At 42.8% G+C, this 23040-nt stretch overlaps 1 protein-coding gene and 1 pseudogene across 1 annotated transcript in view; one reads left to right on the forward strand and one right to left on the reverse strand.

Moving 5' to 3' along the window:
• The window catches only part of psmd2 (proteasome 26S subunit ubiquitin receptor, non-ATPase 2), a 30693-nt gene extending 28743 nt beyond the window's left edge, over window positions 1-1950 (reverse strand). The window contains exon 1 of the mRNA XM_034097997.2: window positions 1884-1950. The gene's annotated coding sequence lies outside the window, so the exon portion shown is untranslated. The remainder of the gene's footprint in view (window positions 1-1883) is intronic.
• LOC117457771 (eukaryotic translation initiation factor 4 gamma 1-like) overlaps window positions 1884-23040 on the forward strand; it is a 31171-nt pseudogene continuing 10014 nt past the window's right edge.

Genomic DNA, 23040 nt, shown 5'->3' on the forward strand with positions numbered 1-23040 from the left:
ACTCATTGTTTCTACAGTGCCTGCATCTGGCTTCTGCTACTTTCTATTGCAAGCTGAAAACTTTCTTCTGATTTTTCCCTTCGTTGGTATAACCCATCAGAACCTGGGATTAGTGATTGTGTCTATATAGTCATAGCAATCTCATGAGCACAATAAGCATATAATGTAATAATAAGAATCAGTTTTGTAATGTTATATAAAAATAGACTCCACACTACTACTACTTCTACTTCTACTACTACTACTACTGCTGCTGCTGCTACTACTACTACTACTACTACTACTGCTACTGCTACTACTACTACTGCTACTACTACTACTACTACTACTACTGCTACTACTACTACTACTGCTACTACTACTACTACTACTGCTGCTGCTACTACTACTGCTACTACTACTGCTACTACTACTACTACTACTACTACTACTGCTGCTGCTACTACTACTGCTGCTGCTACTACTACTACTACTACTACTACTACTACTGCTACTACTACTGCTACTACTACTACTACTACTGCTACTACTACTGCTGCTGCTACTACTACTACTACTACTACTACTACTACTGCTACTACTACTGCTACTACTACTACTACTACTACTGCTGCTGCTACTACTACTGCTGCTGCTACTACTACTACTACTACTACTACTACTACTACTACTACTGCTACTACTACTGCTACTACTACTGCTACTACTACTACTACTACTGCTACTACTACTACTACTACTACTGCTACTACTACTGCTACAACTACTACTACTACTACTACTACTACTGCTACTACTACTGCTACTACTACTACTATTACTACAACTACAACTACTACTACAACTACTGCTGCTGCTACTACTACTACTACTGCTGCTGCTACTACTACTACTACTACTACTACTGCTGCTGCTACTACTACTACTACTACTACTACTGCTACTACTACTGCTACTGCTACTGCTACAACTACTGCTGCTGCTACTACTACTACTGCTGCTGCTACTACTACTGCTACTGCTACTGCTACTACTACTACTGCTACTACTACTACTACTACTACTACTACTACTGCTACTACTACTACTACTACTACTGCTACTACTACTACTGCTACTACTACTACTACTACTGCTGCTGCTACTACTACTACTACTGCTGCTGCTACTACTACTACTACTACTACTGCTACTACTACTGCTACTACTACTACTGCTACTACTACTGCTACTACTACTGCTACTACTACTACTACTACTACTGCTACTACTACTATACTACTACTACTACTGCTGCTGCTACTACTACTACTACCACCACTACTACTACTACTACTACTACTACTACTACTACTACTACTACTACTACTACTACTACTGCTACTACTACTGCTACTACTACTGCTACTACTACTGCTACTACTACTACTACTACTACTACTACTACTACTACTACTACTACTACTACTACTACTACTACTACCAGTAAAAAACGACTGCACATTCAACTAGTAAATCAATCAGCTATTTCAGGACATTGAGGCTATACATTTACAGTGGAGGAAACAAGTATTTAACCTCCTTCAGATTTTGTAAGTTTACCAACTTATTTGACAACTAAAAGCTCTTTTCAAATGAAGAGCAGGTTGTAACCGAGGCTCTGTGTAGGTCAGAGTCTGAGTCAGAGTTTGATGAGTCCTCCCTCTTCTTCCTGCTCTCCAGCTCCACTCTGTATTTCCTGACTCCTTCCCTTCAGATCCGCACTGAGGAGGAGGGGTGTAACCAACATGTGCGTAAAGTACAAGAGCTGATAGGCCACATTCACTGCTCACACACTTGTTGTTCAGTTACACTATTTTCAGTTCTCAGGAAGTGAAACTCACACACTCGCTGCCAGAGAGAAGGGAAATGGCGCAGCAAGGAGTTCAGCTGGACCGGGAAGTCTTATCTTGTTGTTCGAACATCTGCTCTCGTCACGACGAGGTGATGAAGATATTCTGCCGCACTGATCAGCAGTGTATCTGTTATCTCTGCTCTGTGGACGAACACAAAGGCCACGACACGGTGTCTGCTGCAGCAGAGAGGACCGAGAGGCAGAGAGAGCTGGAGGGGAGTCGAGAAAACATCCAGCAGAGGATCCAGGACGGAGAGAAGGAGGTGAAGCTGCTTCAGCAGGAGGTGGATGCCGTCAATGGCTCTGCTGATAAAGCAGTGGAGGACAGTGAGAAGACGTTCACTGAGCTGACCCGTCTCGTGGAGAAGAGAAGCTCTGATGTGAAGCAGCAGCTCAGATCCCAGCAGAAGAGGGAAGTGAGTGGAGTCAGAGAGCTCCAGGAGAAGCTGGAGAGGAGAGACGCTGAGCTGGAGCTGCTGTCTCACACAGAGGACCACAACCAGTTTCTGCACAGCTACCCCTCCTCACTGCCAGCCCCCCTCAGTGGAGCTACACACTCCTCCAGCACCAACATCCGTCCTCTGAGCTACTTTGAGGACGTGACGGCGGCCCTGTCAGCACTCAGAGACAAACTACAGGACGTCCTGAGAGAGGAGTGGACACACGTCTCACCGCCTGAAGTGGAGGTTTTACCGTCAGCAGCAGAGCCCGCCACCAGAGCTGGGTTCTTAACACATTCACAGGAGATCACACTGGATCCAAACACAGCAGGCACACAGCGGGTATTATCTGCCTCCTTTAGCTTCGCGGTGGTGACGGGAAGTCATGTGCCTGCATGCAGGCCCGGTTCTACGGGGGTGCATAAGGGTGCATTGCACCCTCAGTTGAGTTGTTATGCACCCTCATTAAAAAAATTAAAAGTGAATTTTTTTTTTTGTATTAAAAGTGAAAAATATTACATATATAATAACAATAATAGTAATAATAAGAAGAAGAATATAGTTGAAATAAAAGAAATTTTAATTGTGGTTAAATAACATTGTCTGCTGCATTTATTTGGTCAATTTAAACGGTAAGTAACGTTATTATGTCAGGTGCGCGTGACCTGTGCCGCTGCGCGTTCGTCATCTGCAAGGTGCTGACACAGCAGTCAGTGATGGACATCAGAAAATGGTTCAAACAACCAGCCCTTATCGCCAGCAGCAACACTGCATCTACTGCAGGTAATAACAGTTCAGATCACGGGGACATTACGTTACCCGCGGCCACTGTCGTGGACACTAACGTCCTCCCGCCCGACTCGCCGGCTTTGCCCGCCTCGCCCTCTTCGTTGCCCCAAACACTGCCACCCCTCGGCAGCCCGCAAGTGCCAGAGGACCTCGGCAAAACAGAACCTGCCCAGGTATATTAAAAAAAGTACCCAACTCGCCTGTACAGTGGGGTAAGGTGCTCATTTTGCAGCTCATCGTTTCACAACAGAGATTGACTGGAATATTCCTCAAAAAAATATGCCATCTTCTGCTATGCATGCAGACATTTCGGTCTTGAAAGGGGAGTGATTTGTAAAATATCCATAAAGAAATAGTAAATCTGCTTACAGTTCTGTTTCATATGGGTGTTGAGATGTATCCATAGATCTCTTCATTTTGCTCTCAAAGTGCACCAGATTGATGCTTTTAACTTCAACATTTAGCATGCCCCCGGACCCCCCTGAGGGTGTTAGGTCCACTCCCCACTTATAAAAATAGCACTTTACCACTGCACCCTCTCTAATCTCAGTTGCACCCTTAGTCATTTTGTTCTGGAACCGGGCCTGATGCTGGTGAATGTGTAGTTGGATCATGTTTTAATTTGTTTTGTGGACGATGTACTCACCCTGCTGTGTTTGTTCCTTAGCCTCGTATGGAGCAGTACTTTAATCAGATGGAGAAAATCATAAAGGACAAGAAGACCAGCTTCAAGATCCGCTTCATGCTGCAGGACGTGCTGGACCTTCAACGGGTAAACACTAGCACAACAAGAGTCGTTTTTATTATAGGCTCAGTTAGCTGAGTTTCTTCCCGGTAAGTGGGTATGACACATTAATAGGTTTTGAAATGAAGGCCTGAGACACAGTTTCGTGAAAAAAAAGAAGGTTGAACAGGTTAATGCAGGGGTTCCCAAACTTTTCAGCCCGCGACCCCCAAAATAACAGTGCCAGAGACCGGCGACCCCCTGTCAACGGGGGATTTCAAGAAGAGTAAAACAAACAATGGATGTGTTTTATGAACATTTATCCATGCTGAAATTAGAATTAGATGTGTTACGAGTGAGATAGAGATTATTATCTAAATATATGCATCTGATGAAGCATTGCATGAAGTCTGTTGATGATCAGAGGCTGTTGTTGGGGCTGCATAAACGTTTTTTTATTTTAGTTTTGTAGGCAGACCATGCAGGTCTCAGAGAGTTAAACTTGGGACTGCGACCATAGCTTTACTGTATTTTATTTTGAAAATCCACAGCGGAGGTTTGTGTCGTACTATGCGGTGTATTTGCATATCTCTCCCTCTCCGTAGCCAACAAGTGAGTCTGTTGGCTCGGAGATAAACTCCGTAATAAATGTAGTCTACATTTCATAAGGGGAGTAAAACCTGATAGCATTTTAAATCGCATTTGAACTAAATGCTTATATAATCTGTAGTTGTATTTGTATTGTTGATTTAATGTGTGAACGAGGCGATATAGAGAAGGTTAAGCTGTCATTATTAGGCTGTAATTTGCTGTTGGAGTGGTAAGCAGGCCTATTGTTTTTGGATATTTGTGGAGTCAGGTGGTCCGTGAGTGTTTTTGTATTGGGTCCGGCCTAATTTATAAAGGGATACGCTCAATGTTTGCGTTTTATAAAATACTAACTTGACGGGAAAACGTGCGGTCCTCCACGCAAACTCTAACCCATGCGTACGCACTAAGCACAAATACGGGAGAGACGAGAAACTGCGACACCGTTGGCAGAAGGAAGAATGGAGAGAAATATGTGGAAATAATACCATAAATAAAACGTTACCTCTCATTTATCATATATGAATAATTCCTTTTCACAAATTGATTAAAGAACATCTTAAAATGATTTAACAAACGCCTGTTTGAGACTCCTCAGTGAACATAACTTGGAGAAATAAATAAATACGGAAATGTTATTGATCACCCCTCGATTATGTTCTCTTGTCAAGAAATATATTCTCATAAATGATGCGGTAAGCAAGCAGGAGGACAGAATTACGTCTAAACTGACACCGTGTTGCATTTCTATAGGTTGTAGATACGAGCAGGGGCGGACTGGCCATCTGTAGAATCTGGAGAACCACAGAACGGCCTGTCGTCAAGGGCCGTTGACGGCCGGCCGGCCCTTAAAAAAAAAAAATGGTTTAACGTCATAATTTAAGTTGCACTGACGGCCGACAGAGGGCGACAGCGGCCGCTAATGCAGTTGTGTGGTTCTTATCTGTCAAATAATAACACACGAAGAAGAAAAAAGACCGGCCACACGAAGAGAAGGGATTAGACGCCGGGCCTGAAGTCGAATAGTCCATTTAGCTTAGGAACCTTCCTAAAGGAGTGAAATGACCCGGAAGTCCCTCAGTGGCAGCCATGATAAGTGCCGTTCGAATTCTCTAGAATGATGAGAATGAAAGGAAAGGAGGTTTCAAACTTCCTTTATAACCTCCTTTAGCTTAGGAACCACTGGACCTCCCTAACCGGCAGGAGAGGAGAAAATGCTGCCCCACAATGCCTTGCAGCCGCAGCATTTGCCGTCACTCAACAGTCGGCCGTTCACGGAAACAACCGATTATGACCGAGAAATGATATCATGAAAGTTACGGTGCTTATTAAGCATTTTAAAACATAGGTGGTAAGTCGCCAAAGTGCTTTGTTCTGAACGTTCATCAGTATTATAATCAAAGAGAGAAATATGAACGTTAGTTTTCACTGAAATGATCAAATAAAGTCAACATTTCAGTCTTTATTGAACTGTGTGGGGTTTGTTCAACTTTTAAAAGATGTTTGAATGGTGATATACACAGTGATAGATGTTAAGGACTAACGTTTATAATAAATACATATTGATTTTAAGATCTTTAGTTCATACAATCATACGTATTGGGATCATTGGTATTAATGTGGACCGGAGGGAGAGGGTGACGAGCATAGGTTTCACTTTCCTTTTTTATTTCAATTCCAGCTTTGGTCCTGAAGAATATGTTTCTCTGTTGTCCCCGTTCATAAAGCAAAGCAGCAGCATCAGAGCACGGTGCAGAGTCTCTAGATGAGTTTACAGTAGTCCCTCGTTCTTATTAAACATCCATGTTGTCGTCCGCTGTATAGAAAACTGTAGTTTCCATAGTTACCCCACAGCAGCAGACGCACACAATGACGTCCGCTGGCGCATCATAAACACGTCTGATAGAGAAAGTGCATTCGGATTCTCTAAAGCACCGCAGTCTCTTCTCCTAAGTCCTTTTGAATTCTCCTATCCACTATCCCTTAACCCCGTGACCTTTCACTCAGAGGTCAAGGGATAGACCATAGGGTTAGAACTTAGGAGCTGATTTTTGGACTATTCGACTGCATCCTAGGGAGAATGAAAAAACATGGATACAAATCAAAGAAAACAAAAAGAAAAAGGTTGGGCCGAGAAGGCAAGAGAAAAAAAGGTGACGTCACTCGCAGGTGAATCATATAAATGTCGCAAATTGACAGACCTTTTCGCAAGCACTATCAGCAGCAGCAGCGAAAAAACAAGTGCCAGATGATGAAGAGAATGATGAGGGCGCGAGTTCAGATATACAGCCAGCCTCCTGCGTTCATGATGAGGGACAGAGTTGAGCTGCTGGAAGAACCAGCTCAACTGGTACATACAAGTGCAGGGCAAGAGCAAGAGGTGGGTGAGAATTATGCCTTGAACTCAGTGGCGTTTTCTCCTGGAGGCCAAGGGAAGCCAGGCTTCCCCTGCATTTTTGGATTGTAGTTATCATTTTAATAAATAAAAACACTTTTAGTTTCGGTAATCATTCTGCCGGCCCGTCTCTCCCCCATTCTCATTGAGTATTTTACAAAGAGTGAAACAGCGCCCCTCTAGATGTTATGGTGAAACAGTAGATTGCACTCTCTGTTGCGAGAGGAGGCCAGCCGAAATTGGCTTCCCTTGGTGAAAAAAAATTGAGGGATTGACCAATCGGATGAGGCTCACGTCATGCCTCACAATCCAATCAAATTGCATCAACTTCAGTTCGTACTGTAACTGTCATCACTGCCCTTAAAAAGTAGCAAGCAACTGAAGCAAGTGCAATTATGGAGGGTGGAGATTTGGAGTATTTCATCAAAAAATAATTGTACTAAACTTCCGCTACAGCAGCAACTAAAAATGAAATCTGATGACAGGCCAATGCCCAAACTGGAGCTGTGTACAGAGAGGGGAAAAGGAGCGAATCAGACGTAACACTTTAAATAATAAACAGCGGATTTCTAACATTTGACATTTCATGTGGCCGGCTGAATTTTAGTCCCAATCCGCCCCTGGATACGAGCATGTTATACTATCACTTGTTGTATGCCGTTCGCCGCCTACTACTACTAAGTCGCTCGTAAAACACAGGAGGTATGGAAGCTAAGAACACCATGGTAAATTGTACAGCTAATAGAACACAACACATTAGTTGTATTTCCTTTAACTGGTGGATTATGGATATAGAGTTGCTGATCGACAGCTGGGACACAAACCACCAACAATAATTCAGATCCAGTCGTCATGACTCCACTCCGGAGGGATTCCCCGATCATTTCTTACAGTTTCTCATCAAGGGGGGGGGGGCTCTCCTGTCCCCGGGACAAACACACTGAGGAAGGCTATGTGTATTATTTTTGTCATTAACCTTTTTCGGACCACTTATTTATTTATTTTGCTGACGATCCGACCTCCATGCTGCTACTCTGGTTCAAACGGCATCCACCAAACAATATGATTTATCTCAACCTCCCAAAATAACCAGAATCTGACACGGGTTGCGTTCCAATAGTCCATTTAGCTGAGGAACCTTCCTAACCAAGTGAAATGACCCGGAAGTCCCTCAGTGGCAGCCATGATAAGTGCCGTTCCTATTCTCCAAATTATAGGAAAGGAGGTTTGAAACTTCCTTTATAACCTCCTTTAGCTTAGGAACCACTGGACCTCCCTAACCGAAAGGAGAGGAGAAAATGCTGCCCCACAATGCATTGCAGCCGCAGCATTTTCCGTCACACAACAGTCAACAACCGATTATGACGGAGAAATGAAGTCATGAAAGTTACGGTGCTTATTAAGCATTTTAAAACATATGTGGTAATGTTGTGCCGTTACCGTTACGAGGTAGTGATGTTTCTTACCGATGTCTCCAGTCAGTGCAAGACATGCAGCTTGTGCAAAATCCGCTGCCTTTTCACTGCCATGCCATTCTTAGCCCAGCATTTGCGCTAGAATTACAGGAGGGAGTTGCGTTCTTGTTAATGTGATTATCTTGCGTGAATTATTTTTCTAACATGTTAATATTTCTAGATATATCTCAAGAGTTAATACGTCACCGTTGACAGCCCTAATACTTAGCCCTCGTCAAATATTGTGCACTCGGCAATTTGAATATTGCACTATTCCATAATGCACTTTAAATAACATTTCAAGTAATTGTAATCTTTGTCGCCCTTGAATGAATTAGAAATCTGCCGCTAGAGACAGAAGGGAGTTGAGTTCGAACTTGTTAATGTTTTAATGTTTCTAGATGTATCACCAGAGTTAACACGTCATCATTGACAGCCCCAATACTTAGCCCTCATCAAATATCGTGCACTAAATATTGCACTATTCCATATTTAGATTAGATTCCTTTATTGTCACTACGCAGAGAAATTCCAAGCATTCCCGATGGTGCAATCACACATAACGGACAGTAGAAGACAATACAAGCTAACACTTTAAATATATAGCCTATACTATATAGTGACCTATGCTACATTGAACAGTACGCTTACAAAACAATACGACATTATCATACAAATACAAGAACAATACGGTCAAGGCAGTACAACATGTAAACAAGTCAATAAGTAAGTTATTGTACATGTATTTATCAGTGCGGTTGATAATTACAAAACCATAAATAAATGTGTTCTACATATTTCAATAACATTTAAAGTAATTGTAATCCTTGTCGCCCATGAATGAATTAAACATCTCCGTCTTCTCTCAGCCTCCGGGTATGGGTGTCGGGGGTCCTTGCCGCTCGGCGCAGATGCAGTCTCTGAGCGATGACATTCAGCTGAACAAGGCGGAGAAGGCGTGGAAACCTTCGACGAAGAAAACCCGCGTGGAGGTCGAGAGCGAGAGCGACGACTCGGAGCACGGGAAGACCCAGGAGCTGTTTAAAAGTGTTCGCAGCATCCTCAACAAACTCACCCCGCAGAAGTTTCAGCAGCTCATGAAGATGGTGAGCTATCTCACCATCGACACGGAGGAGAGATTGAAAGGAGTCATCGATCTGACCTTCGAGAAGGCCATCGCTGAGCCCAACTTCTCCGTGGTCTACGGCAACATGTGCCGCTGCCTCATGGGGGTAAGTGGTGCCAAGCCGATGTTTGTTGTTAAGGTGTTTTCATTTCATTTTGATTTGTTCCGTTCATGGTATGCACAACTTCAAGGTGGGGTAGGTAATTCACTTCAGAAACACGTGTTGTTATATTCCATGGAATGCTCTTAACATCCCGATAGCAATGAATATATTAAATGCTTGACAATAAATACATTAAAACACGTCATCTGTGGAAGCCGTGGCGCTGTAAAAAGCACGACCAATCATCTGAGCCGGCTAAAGTAACTGGATGGCCTACCTGCCTGTCAGCCTGCCATCGGGGCACAAACTGACCTCGTGCCCTCATTGGTCATGTGCGCGTTCGTGTGTGTTTCCAGAGGGGCTCTGTGAGGAAGTCTGAAGGAAGGGGCAGATTATTTTTCGGTTGAGTATTTTTCAAATTCTAGCGCACTCCAGCTGGTCTCTCCATTCTTACCTACCTTACCTTTATGGACTGTTGTTGTAAGGGTCTTAGATGTGCACTGTTTGACACCATCAGGGTCGGCTCTCTGTAGCTTTAGCCGCGTTCACACTGCGGTACTTTTCCCACAAAGGTTCATGCGAACTTAGTTCATGATCCCGTTCACACCAAAAAGAGCCGGTACTAAAAGTGGTTCATGCGAACCTTTTTACCCCCTCGAAAGTCCCTGCTAGAGAGCAGGGACTTTCGAGGGGCTCTTTTTTGAGAAAAGAGCTATATTCCTGATTGGCTGGGCGGATTGCAAACCACGCCCCGTAAAACTCCCAAAAAGTTTTGTGAAGCCGCCATTTTATTATCCTCGCATTAGCATTATTAGCATTAGCATTATTAGCATTATTAGCATTAGCCCAGCGCAGAAACGCAGAGAGACTAACTTATGGCAACACAAAATAAAACATGGGAGCGGTGGAGATGAGGAGGTGTCGGCGTTCTGGCGATTTACTCGGAAGGCTTCAGTAGAAGCTGCTGGGAGTCCCAGCAGCTTCTACTGAAGCCTTCCCCAACTCCGGGGACTTCCGGCCGGGGACTTTGGGCGGCAGTATACGCCGTGAAGTGGTTTGCGGCCTGCCAGTAAACCCAAAGCAGAAGAAGAAGAAGTGACGTCAGCGGCTTCATTTGCCTAATCGTCCCTCAGGGACTTATTCTGGTGTGAACGCGATCTGTACTTAGTTCATGAGAACTAAAGAGTTCGCATGAACTAAGTTCGCATGAACCTTTGTGGGAAAAGTACCGCAGTGTGAAAGCGGCTTATGACGACAAATAACGTGAAAATAAATATAAGCTTTTTTTATTTATTTATTTGCATTTATTGCACAGTGGAGAATCTTTCAAAAGAGAAAAAACCTCTCATCTTGGAGTTTGACGTGATACTCTGACTCTGACTTACATATTTTTATATATTTGGTCAGCTTATATATGCGTAACATAACTACTACGACTACATCCCGGCACATTTCCTTGCAGTTGGCTTATCTTGAGCTTCTGACCCCTCTGGAAACTAACCACTGATAAAAATATGGAAAGAAAAGTTACGGGAAATAAATTGAGAAGTGTAAGATTAATTTACTTCCACTTCCGCAAGCAAACAACAAAAGATCTGTTCATTAAAACTACTTTCAGTCTTGAAAAAAGGACAAAATACTGTTTATACACCCAGTGTTTCCCCTAGGATGGAGTCATAGCAGCGGTGCTAAGGCACGTGGGCTCAGCATAATGTGAGCACGGAGCGCGTGGAATTTTTTAGTGTGTGCGAAGTGCGCCCCGCCAATTTCTTTCTATGTGTCAGCCAGCACAAGAAAGGCTCTTGAGGCCTAGTACCAGGGCCGGTTCTAGCCAATTTGCTGCCCTAGGCGAGATTTTATATGTAAAGAATAAATGAAAAATCTCTACAAAAGACTACACTTCAAAAACAGAAACGTATTGACATAGGTGATAGACGTCAAAATGGCTTCAAATTTATTCATTATTGTATGAACATGTTTGAATTGGGGGGTGGACGTCACATCCTCTAGGGGGGTCCGGGGTTATGTAAAGAATAAATAAAAAATCTCTACAAAAGACTACACTACAAAAACAGTCCCCCCAGTAAAAAAATCCCCACTACACCACTGGTAATACTCTTTAATTGTGTGTGTTTGCTGTTCTATTTTCCAGCTTAAAGTTGAAACCACAGATAAGCCGGGAGTCACTGTGAACTTCCGCAAGCTGCTGCTAAACCGATGCCAGAAGGAGTTCGAAAAGGACCAAGTTGACGACGAGATCTTCGAGAGGAAGCAGAAAGAGCTGGATGCTGCCACAGTGGTACAGTACTGCCTAAACAATCTCAATTTAGGGTCTTTGTTTATGCACAAAAGAAGTGATTTTGGCGTTTTCTTTTGTATGTGTGTGGGGAGTATTTGAAGGTGAACATAAATCAGAGGGAAGCCATTATGAGTTAACAGACTGGCACTTGTAAACCCTTTTTAAACCTGTGTAATTCTGGAAAATATCTTAGTAATACACATACAAACTACATATTTTGTAAATGGTATTACACTGTGCACATGTTTACCTTTTTATTGGACATCTTACTTACCCATATCACTTAGGATTATTACTATATTACTATTTTCCTCATAAATATCTTTATTACATTTATTTTTATTGCACATTTTTCTTGTGTATAAATAAATATTATTTTTGTATTTGATCTTTTTATTGCACATTCTTCAGTAACCTTTTAAAAAAAAAATATTTATCCTTTTCGAAACCCACATTTGACCAGATTTATATTATTCAATCCGCTAACATCTCTTCCATTCCCCGTGACTTTGTTCCTCCTGCAGCCGGAGGAGAAGCAGCGTCTCACTGAGCAGCTGCAGCGCGAGAAAGACAACGCCCGCAGGCGCTCGATGGGCAACATGAAGTTCATCGGAGAGCTGTTCAAGCTGAAAATGCTCACAGAGGTCATCATGCACGACAGCATCGTGAAGCTGCTGAAGAACCACGACGAAGAGTCTCTGGAGTGCCTCTGCAGACTGCTGTCCACCATCGGAAAGGACCTCGACTTCGAGAAGGCCAAGGTACGAAGTGCATTTAGACTAAACTATTCCTCAAGGAGCAATTTCGTGTTTTGTTTTAGAAACAGCTGGTATACAAGAATCCAGATGAAACAAATGTCCCACCTTAGCAAAGAATTGTTTTAACGATCCCAAAGTCTGTGTAAACCATCAAAATGTGAAGTGTCATCATTCCACTTTAACCTATAGAAGTTAACATTCAAACAAACAATTGCAATTGGGTAAAAACATTTTTAACGATTCAAAAAGAAGTGTTGATTCGTTTTTAAAATGTTTTGTTTGAGTCAGCTGTAGAGACCACGTGCCAACAGTATATGCATGCAGGTGAATGTGTAGTTGGATCATGTTTTAATTTGTTTTGTGGAAGATGTACCAACTCACCCTGCTGTGTTTGTTCCTTAGCCTCGTATGGACCAGTACTTTAATCTGATGGAGAAAATCATAAAGGACAAGAAGACCAGCTCCAGGATCCGCTTCGTGCTGCAGGACGTGCTGGACCTTCGACGGGTAAACACTAGCACAACAAGAGTCGTTTTTATATGTTTTTATTATAGGCTAACGGGTATTGTTTAAACTAAGAAAAAAAGACAGCTCCTAAGTCAATGTAAGGATGATTTACTTTCTTATTAGTAGTTCTGGGTATGGGAGATACACGCCTGGAAAACTAAGTATAAAAAACCAATGATCACAACTTAACAAACAAGACAAACCGTTAAAGGCATATGACCAGAATATAATATATATATATATAATAGGCATTTTTTGTGTGTGTAATGAAGCCAGTCCAGTTTAAGATTATTTCTCTGAAGGAATGCTGCCCACCGCCTAGTGTTTAACAAGCTAACATCAGCTGCACAGTCAGTACATTGGCCAAACTTTACTTTGAAAAACACACACACACACACACACACACACACACACACACACACACACACACACACACACACACACACACACACACACACACACACACACACACACACACACACACACACACACACACACACACACACACACACACACACACACACACACACACACACACACACACACACACACACACACACACACACACACACACACACACACACAGACAGACAGACAGACAGACAGACAGACAGACAGACAGACAGACAGACAGACAGACAGACAGACAGACAGACAGACAGACAGACAGACAGACAGACAGACAGACAGACAGACAGACAGACACTGTTCTTGCCTTAATAGGAAAAAGGCTAAATTGAAGAGTTAAAGCTGTGCAAGGCAGTGTTATTTGTGCCTTCCTGGAGCAAAACTTCCAATATAACCTCTCAGTATATTCTAATTTAAGAGAAAACTACACTTCTGCACCTCCTTCGGCTCTGTTTTCAGGTCATTTCAGAGAGGGCGTTTTTATTTGCTGTTTTACAAACGTAGAAGCACGTGCACATCACTTTTTTAGGTCAAAGCTTGATTCAACGAAGGAATATCCTGCAGGAAAAGCTTTGAAAAATGTAATAGAAAAACGTTGAAAGAGCCTTTGTAATGCTAAATTCAGGGTTATCCTAAATATGTCATTATAGCACATCTCTTTTCATGTAGACTAACCTTTATATGTCTTAGGATAGAGAGGTATCTAACCTCAACCCTCTGTATCCTCTTAGGTTTTGACCTATTGAAGGTTATTATGGAGCTTTTGCCCAATAATGCTAAATAAAAACTGCCTTCGCCAGCTTTAAGAGTGACTAGGATGTGGATGTTTTCATCAGTTACTCCCTTGAAAACCTTAGTCCCAATAGTGTTAATTTGTCAGCATTAACACTGCTAAATGCCTATTGAATCATCGGTCGAAATTAGAGATACTTCAATTCAATTGAGTTAATGTATTGAGTGTTTTTTGAACCTGTTGCATATGTAATGGATATGACAAGTTACACAGACTAACGGTTCCTGGGTTGTCCAACAGATGGCGCCTGTTGCTTAACAACCGTTAATTAATACATTGGACTTGAAGCTAGCAACAATCGCGCATTTGAGCTAATTAGCTTATTTCAGATTATCTCCCCACACTAGATGAGTATTATGGTTGATACATGTTGAATATACACTGATGTTGTGTTTTGGTGTTGTGAAGAGCTCACTGTTGGTGGGATGTCTGTTTATTGGGTATTTTCAGAGGGTTTGTTTGGAGAGTAACGGTTATCGTGCTGTGTCATGCTAGCTATGCTAAGCTAGCGCCGTTAGCTATGCTAAACTAGCGCCGTTTAGCTTTAGAGTGGGCTCTGTCTGAATCAGTTTTATTATCAAGTAGTTTTACACTTACGAGGAATTTGCTTTGTTATAAGTGGTGCTTACAGACACATAGAAAGAAGAATACCTAACCAAAAGAGAAACAAAAGCAATTGTTATGTAGGAAACTGGGTGCAGTACAATTAGGATATATCGTTTTTTAAATCCTCTGGAGGAGACAGAGGAGCTGTGGATTATTGTTATTGATTAATGCATCAGTGTTTCTTAAGGTCAAAAACACTAAACTCACAACGTAAAATGAAAGCGTTTAGTTTATTTAATAAAAGAGCACATGTTCAATGTGAAAAGGGTCAGTAGATATAGATAAGTTGCAATTTGGTGCAAACACCTTGCATTTCAGGGGTGGCGCTGGGCTCCGTTGGTGGGGCGCAGTGCAACCAGTCCCCAACTCCGGGGACTTCCGGTGGCATTATACACCGTGAAGTGGTTTGTGGCCTGCCAGTAAACCCAAAGCAGAAGAAGAACAAGTGACATCAGCGGCTTCATTTGCGTAATCTTCCCTCAGGGAACTTATTCTGGTGTGATCGTGATCTGTACTTAGTTCCATGGGGGTATAAGTGCCGGCACTAATGCAGCTTTCACACCAGCGCTTTTCCCTTTCTAGCTCCGAGCGGGAGCTTTTCTGATTCAGCTCCGGTTTCCCTTTTCAGCTCCCGCTCTGTGCACACCGCCCACTGGCGCCCCAGAGCTGCCCCTGCTGCGTCATGACGTCACCGTTTACATCGCTGATTTGCTCCCCAACGGCAGCCATTACGGCGCTCACAACAACAACAACAACAACAACGGGGAACTGCGTCGGGTCGATGATCGTGTTGCTTTTAATCACACGAAGCCAGAATAAATTGAATAACGACTTCTCCAACCTTATACTTTGCTCCAGAGTGCCGTGGTTCATTGTTTATTAATGTGTTTCTGCAGCATTTACCGACCGCTGCAGTGCTGCTCTTCCACGGGAGTTTATTCTCCCGTTAGCTCCCGGTTAGCTCCCGGTTAGCTCGCACTGCAGCGGCCGCTCTAAAGTATTCACTGTCCCACTCACACAAGCAGCTGATGCATATCCCCAGCTCCCCTTAGCCTAAGTGAATGTGTGTCCGTCTGAATTGACACTGTTTGGTATCACAACGCTGTTATGAAAGTTTCTCTGGTATAAAACGGGTGATGTTGGCATAGCAACCGAAGCTAAACTGACTACTTGCATCCGATAGCTGCAATAATACAAAACAACACGTCTGCCTCTCTCCACAATGATCGATAACAGCGAACGGATGGTCAAAGTAAGGCACAAATAAACAGAATCACACGAAGCCTGGTTAGTGTTGCCTGACTTTATAAAGTGTGTTTATAGGCACTACTGCTTGTAGGCAGGCATAACAGTCGACCCATGTTCAGGGGAGGTGGGTTTAGTTTCCTGTACGCCTCGACGTAAGAGAGACGTAAGCGACGCCACGTCTTAGCTCCGAAGCTCTTGCCTCTAGACCGACAATTTTTTGGAGCTGGAAGTGAACCCGATTCCGGAGCTAAGAGCCGGCGCCACTGCGGTGTGAACAGGAAAAACCAGCGCTTTTCAGGCTCCAGCTCCGAGCCGGAGCTGAAAAAGCGCTGGTGTGAAAGGGGCATAAGTAGGGCAAAGTACTTGGTGTGAAAGCGGCTATTGGATCTAAAGCCAGCATCAACGTTTCTGCTTCTTTCCTTATATTTCCCCATATTAGAATCAACACAAATGTTCTTTAAAAAATGTTGTTGGAATCGGTGATGTGGACACACTAACATTTTGATATTTGTAAACATTTTGACAGCCATTTAATGATCCAATACACACAGCAAATCATGTCCCAAATAATCCCGTCAATGTCCCGACATCTTTAATATTTGTTTACGGTTATGTGGGACGATTAAGGTATTCCTTTCTTATTTTATTTTTATGTTTTCATTATAAAGAATAATTATACAGAATGTCATTGAGCAGTCAAATACATACTGTAGATGCAACAGTGCACATTTCAACCAGACTGCCAGAAAGCAGATCAAATATACCCCCCCACCCCAGCATGAAAGAAAACAACTAAAACATAATGAGATAAGTACACGTTCTCATCATGGACACAAAAAAGAACAAAAAGACAACATATATACAACACCTACAATATTGCTTTAGAAATTGTTGTAGCCCAGATTTCAGCAATACTCAAATCTATACATAATCATCTTCAAAGTGTTAAATCCAGCTTGCACTTCTCTGTGTGTGATCAATGGCTGCCGGCCTTATCACATCTATCAGTAGATCCCTTCAGAGTGGACTGGATTTCCTAAGGTATTCTGATTCTGACAACCTCTATATTCTACTTCCTCCCCTCCAGAGCTCGTGGGTCCCCAGGAGAGGCGAACAGGGCCCGAAGACGATCGAGCAAATCCACAAAGACGCCGAGCTGGAGGAGCAACGGGAGCAGATGAAGGTGCAGCATGCCTTCATCTCTAAGCCGTCAGGAGGCCACGGAGGAAGGAACGACGGAGGAAGGGACGACGGAGGAAGGAACGGCGGAGGAAGGAACGATGGAGGAGGTCGAGGGGGCCGTGGCAACCAGGGCCGATGGCAAACTCCCCAGGATGAAGGCTGGAACACAGTTCCCATCTCCACCAAAAACCGACCCATTGACACCTCTCGCCTTAGCAAAATCACTAAGGTAGGAGAAAGGACGCTTCACTTGGATAGGAATGCAAGATTTCAATACGATTTTTGTTATTTCTTTCTACCTTCAACGAGTTAGGTTGTAGTTTGTTTCATGAGTGTGTTTTAGTTTCAGTTTCTTAGACCTCGTTTACACGAGGACGATACGGGTTGTATCCGCATAGTTTCTCTAACAAAACGATAGAAACGGACCCGCAAACGATAACGGTGGATAGATCTGCAAACGGCTCCGTGTGTCCGCCTCTATACGATCATTTTCTGATAACGATGAAATAGCCCCGCCTCCCTCTCCCCACTCTCCCTCTCCCCGCCTCTCCTGCTCAGAGATCAGCTGCTGGGCTGTCAGAAGAGGGGGAGGAAAAGAGAGGCTCCATTTATTATTCTTATATTATTATATAGAGTTGTTATCAATTTGTTTTAAAGCTCAATAAATAACAAAGACCTCTGACCGGCACTTTTCAAATTTTGTCCGGAAGATTTGACTTTAATCGACATGTTGACTGGCGGAAACAAATGTTAAAGGTCACATGTCATGGCCATTTCCACTGATCATAATTCCATTGTTGAGGTCTACTAGAATAGATTTATACTGTGCAATTTTCCAAACTCACATTGTTTGGCATACAGCATCTCTGTAAACTACGTGTATTCACTCTCTCCACTAAACGGCTCGCTGCAGCTCTTGCCCCCCCCCTCCCTGTGAGCCCAGTGTGCTCCGATTGACCAATCCACGGACTTCCTCACACACACACTCTATGCATGCAGCTCAGCTGATTTCTCCTCCCTGCTGCAGGCTGATAACAGTTGGGATCGCGGCGAAATTTTCTCTGCAGACCCATTCTCACAGCGTCTATCAACCTTTTCCTTACTCAATATCAAGCCACACTTATTGTTCGCTAAACAAGGAAATCACACCTCCACGGAGCTTAGCGCGATTCACAACGTCCGATTGTTTCACGTTGTGAATCGCGCTGAGCTCCGTGGAGGTGTGGTTTCCTTGTTTAGCGATACACAGCGAAACACAGCCAAACTCACCCTGAGCTAGTGCTGGGGGGGAAACGATTATTTCGAAAACGACTAATCTAACGATTATTTTTCTGTTGTTCAATTCATAAAAAACGTAATGGAAAAAAAACGTAATGGAAAAAAAAAATGTTTCACGATACTGTGTCTCAGGGGATCTTAATATTTAACAAACTATTAATGTGTTATACCAGATTAACGGGAATAATCTCAGCTAACTGACGATACAAACCATGTTTACCAAAACAAAACACAAGTCTCATAAGAAGCATCTAAATGACCCATGAGCGAAAAATGTTAACGGACATTGGCACAGAACTCAAGATAAAAGTACCCTTATTACTTATCGTAGCTGCACATACAAGATATCCGATTAAAGCTGAGACTCCACAGATTATGTAGGTATATAGTATCATCACTGAGTGATCCGGACTCGCGACAGGGGAAGCAAATACAGTCATCACAACACGTACCTTTACAGAGCTTCTAGGGAGATCGTCTCACCACCGTAGCTGTCAATCTGATCAAAAGACGTGTTCAATGGCATTAAAATGAGAAGAAACGCGGCTGAATCGGTTAATCCATAGGTTTTTAACGTCTATGTATAAAAAAATGATTGAATTTATAATCCATAATTCCATTTTTATGTAAAAATCGGAGAGCAAATGCTAGCTGCTAATGGTAGCCACCACAGCTAGCTGCCGCTTTAAATGTTCCAACAGAGCCGTTGTGCTCGTGTGATATGCCAACTCCATTTGGCAAAGACTGCAAATGACAATATCTTTGCGTTTTGGACTAACTTTAAAATATTCCCATGCTTTTGAAGACCTAGGGCGAGATGTTTTCATTTGAGGGCTTCGTGCGCAATCCTGTGAGGAGGAGGTGGTAGCCGTTTCAGTCTCCATTGTGTTTGAAGTGCGATTGCGAACTGCTTGTTGCTTTGTTTACACACCCACGTGTGTGTGTAGCGACGCGTTGACGCGGAAATATGTCGTCGACGATATTTTGAAGTCGTCGACGTCGTCGACGCGTCGCTACAGCACTACCCTGAGCACACACAAAGTCACAGCCGAAGTAACAACAATAAGTCTGGCTTGATATTGAGTAAGAAAAAGGTTGATAAACGCTGTGAGAATGGGTCTGCAGAGAGAATTTCACCGCGATCCCAACTGTCTGTTATCAGCCTGCAGCCAGGGAGGAGAGATCAGCAGAGCTGCACTGAGTGTGTGAGGAAGTCCGTGGATTGGTCAATTTGGACCAATCAGCGGGGGGCGTAACGTAACGGCTGTGCGGACGTAACGTAACGGCTCCACGGATTGGTCCATTTCGTTCCGGGAACGACATGACATCATGACGTTCCCGGAAGAATCAAATGGACAGTGACGTATCTCCAACGTAACAGACGTATCTGTTTTGGGGAGTTCTTTTCTGTGTTAGAGTTTTACTCGCTACAGGGTGTACTTTGAGGGTTTTGACTCTGCACACCGTTTACATGCATAAAAACCTTCATAACACAAGGGGACGGGCAATAACCGGAAAAGCATGACATGTCACCTTTAAAGGAAACTCTGCTGCACGGTTCCCTCGTCCCTTGGAAGAGGCGGAGAGGTGGGTGTTTTTCATCTGCTGGTGGACTACCGGAGAGATTTATAGCAGGAGAACACGCCGTCCACCGCGGAGAATAAAACAGAAGGGCAACCATGCTCCGGGGTCTTCTTCGCTGCTTTTGGTGTATTTTGTAGCGGCAGCAGCGCCACTTACAGGCCTGGCATATGTACTACAGCGTTTCCAGCGGTCTCGTGTGAACGGACACGTTAAATTAATCGAATGCGTGTGAACGGAATACTTTTTCGAAAACGCATGTGAATGGGGTCTGAGTTTGACTTGGGCACTGTGTTAATATAGCTACATACTTAGATTCATTAGTGTGTTTACTGGTTTCAGTTTCTTAGAAAGGCTGAGTTTGACTCGGTATTACGTCTTTACAGGAGTCTTTGAGCACTAGGAAAAGCGCTATAAAAATTAAATATATTATTAATACTAATGTCTCAGTATGTATGTAGCTACATCAACATTCATATTACATGGTTGAAGATGCTGTGGCAGTGTTCATTTTGGCAGCTATTTTTGATTTAGTATGTAGACGAAAATGGTTATTAGTTTTAGTCACATTTTAGTCATTTTTATCCTTCATAGTTTTAGACGAAAATAGTCCAGTTTCAGTCAAAATGTTTTCTCTCTTTAAACTAATTCAAATACAGGTATCTGAAATTGGAATCAAGGTGACAGCATCAAGTGTTGAAATTCGTAAAGCAACATTTCACTCTCTTAACACTTTACTTGTGTAATATCTAGGGATGGGTATCGTTACGGTTTTTAAAGGTACTACTACCCTTATCGATACTGCTTATCGATCCGGTACTTTAACGATATTCTATAAGAAAGTCCTTTTTGTTATTTTTTAAACAGAAAAAGTAAACAAATTGTTAACCGAATTAACATTGCTTTATTTAAATGTGAAATAAATCAAATATATATAATTATATTAATAATAATCAATTTTTATTTCTATAGCGCTTTACTTGAACCCAAAGACGCTTTACATTTGGGAGGGTGGGTAGACAAACAAAACATAAGATACAAAGACACAAAACAAAACAGAAAAGCAGTCAGGAGGAAGTTGGTTGAGAGGGGGCGGGGCTTATGGATAGAGAGTTGAAGAGGTGGGTTTTGAGGCGGGACTTGAACAGGGTGAGGGACTCAGACTCACGGAGGTCTTGGGGGAGGGAGTTCCAGAGCTTCGGGACTGCCACAGAGAAGGCTCTGTCCCCGAAGCTCCGAATTATGTTATTGTATTGTACTTGAGTAAAATGTTGAGGTACTTTACTGGAGTATTTAAATGTTTTGCTCTTAGTCATGTAAAAAATAATGATATTGCAAGTTAGAAACGTAAGATGCATTTTGACAGACAAGACGGACACTTGGGGAAAATATGCTGCATTTTGAATGTCCGATAGTCCACCATTAACACCTTAGTCCCGTCTCGTCAACGAAAACTAAATATACATTTCGTCATAGTTTTTATTATCAAGAATCTATTTTTAGCTCGTCATCGTCTCGTCTTAGTCATGTAAAAAAAGTCGTTGACGAACATTTTTCGTCATAGTTTTCGTTGACGAAATGAACACTTAGCTGTGGGAAAGGTAATTATAAGATCTGTTGAAATCCCATTAATGTTTGTATAACATTTTTTGTTTTTCAGACTCCTGCTCTTGACTTCAACATTCAGGTCCTGGGCCCCGGTGGTAAAGGCATGTTTGGCAGCTGGGGGAAGGGCAGCAGCGGGCGCAGCACCACTGCTAAACCTGCAGAAGCCGGTAGGTTTCCCAGAACAATGGGATTACATGGGGCCCTCTTGAGGGGGTTTCCCGACATGTCGTTGCAGTAAATTAAAGGGTGTTTCATGTTGTCGTTGCTGTGGACCTTCTTAATCCTTTTTTATGTTTTTATTTATTTTTTGAAATTGTTATGTTTATTCTGGTTTGTTTTGTGTTTGTATCTTTTATTTTAAATGTATTTATTTATTTTATGTTTTCTGAGCTGAGTTGTGTGATTTTAGGGTTAGGGTTAGGGTTAGGGTTATCTCTCTGTACAGCACTTTGGTCTGGAGGTTTTAAAGTGCTATATAAATAAAGTTGGATTGGATTAATCTACTTTATTTGGGGGCCCCCTTCTGGTCCAAGCACTTGCCTGTAGGTAAACGGCGCCCCTGTATACACACACACACACACACACACACACACACACACACACACACACACACACACACACACACACACACACACACACACACACACACACACACACACACACACACACACACACACACACACACACACACACACACACACACACACACACACACACACTCAATACATACATACAGTATGATGGCTTGAACTAGTGGGAGAAATGTCACTGTTTGTCTGTAGCCAATGCCTTGAACCTCGGCAAAAATGGCATTAGAAGCATTAGAAAGTCAAGGTAAACTTGCGGTTAACTGCAATGCGTGTCACGCTTGCGCACACAAGTAAATATATATGCACGTTCATTCTCACAACGCGTCAGACACAAGAACATATACATTAAAGGGGACCTATCATGCAAAATGCACTTTGTGATGTCTTTTATACATAAAGATGTGTCCCCGGTGCGTCGGGGAACTCACCCAGCGTCAGAAAATAAAACCCTCTCTCTTTTCCTCCGTACCCAAATCTTTAAAAATGGGGGAACAACAAGCGGATACAGATTTGGGGCCGATATGACGTAATTTCGGATGGCGGACCCACAGAAAGTTGCCATCAGAAACAATCTCGTCTTTGTTTACATTAGCAAGCCTCGCTAACACTCAGAGCTAACCTGAGTTTAAAAAGCAGGGGAAAAAAAGGAACTCACCTTGTGATAAACCC

Source organism: Pseudochaenichthys georgianus, chromosome 13 (assembly GCF_902827115.2).
Source record: "Pseudochaenichthys georgianus chromosome 13, fPseGeo1.2, whole genome shotgun sequence".
Taxonomy (NCBI): domain Eukaryota; kingdom Metazoa; phylum Chordata; class Actinopteri; order Perciformes; family Channichthyidae; genus Pseudochaenichthys; species Pseudochaenichthys georgianus.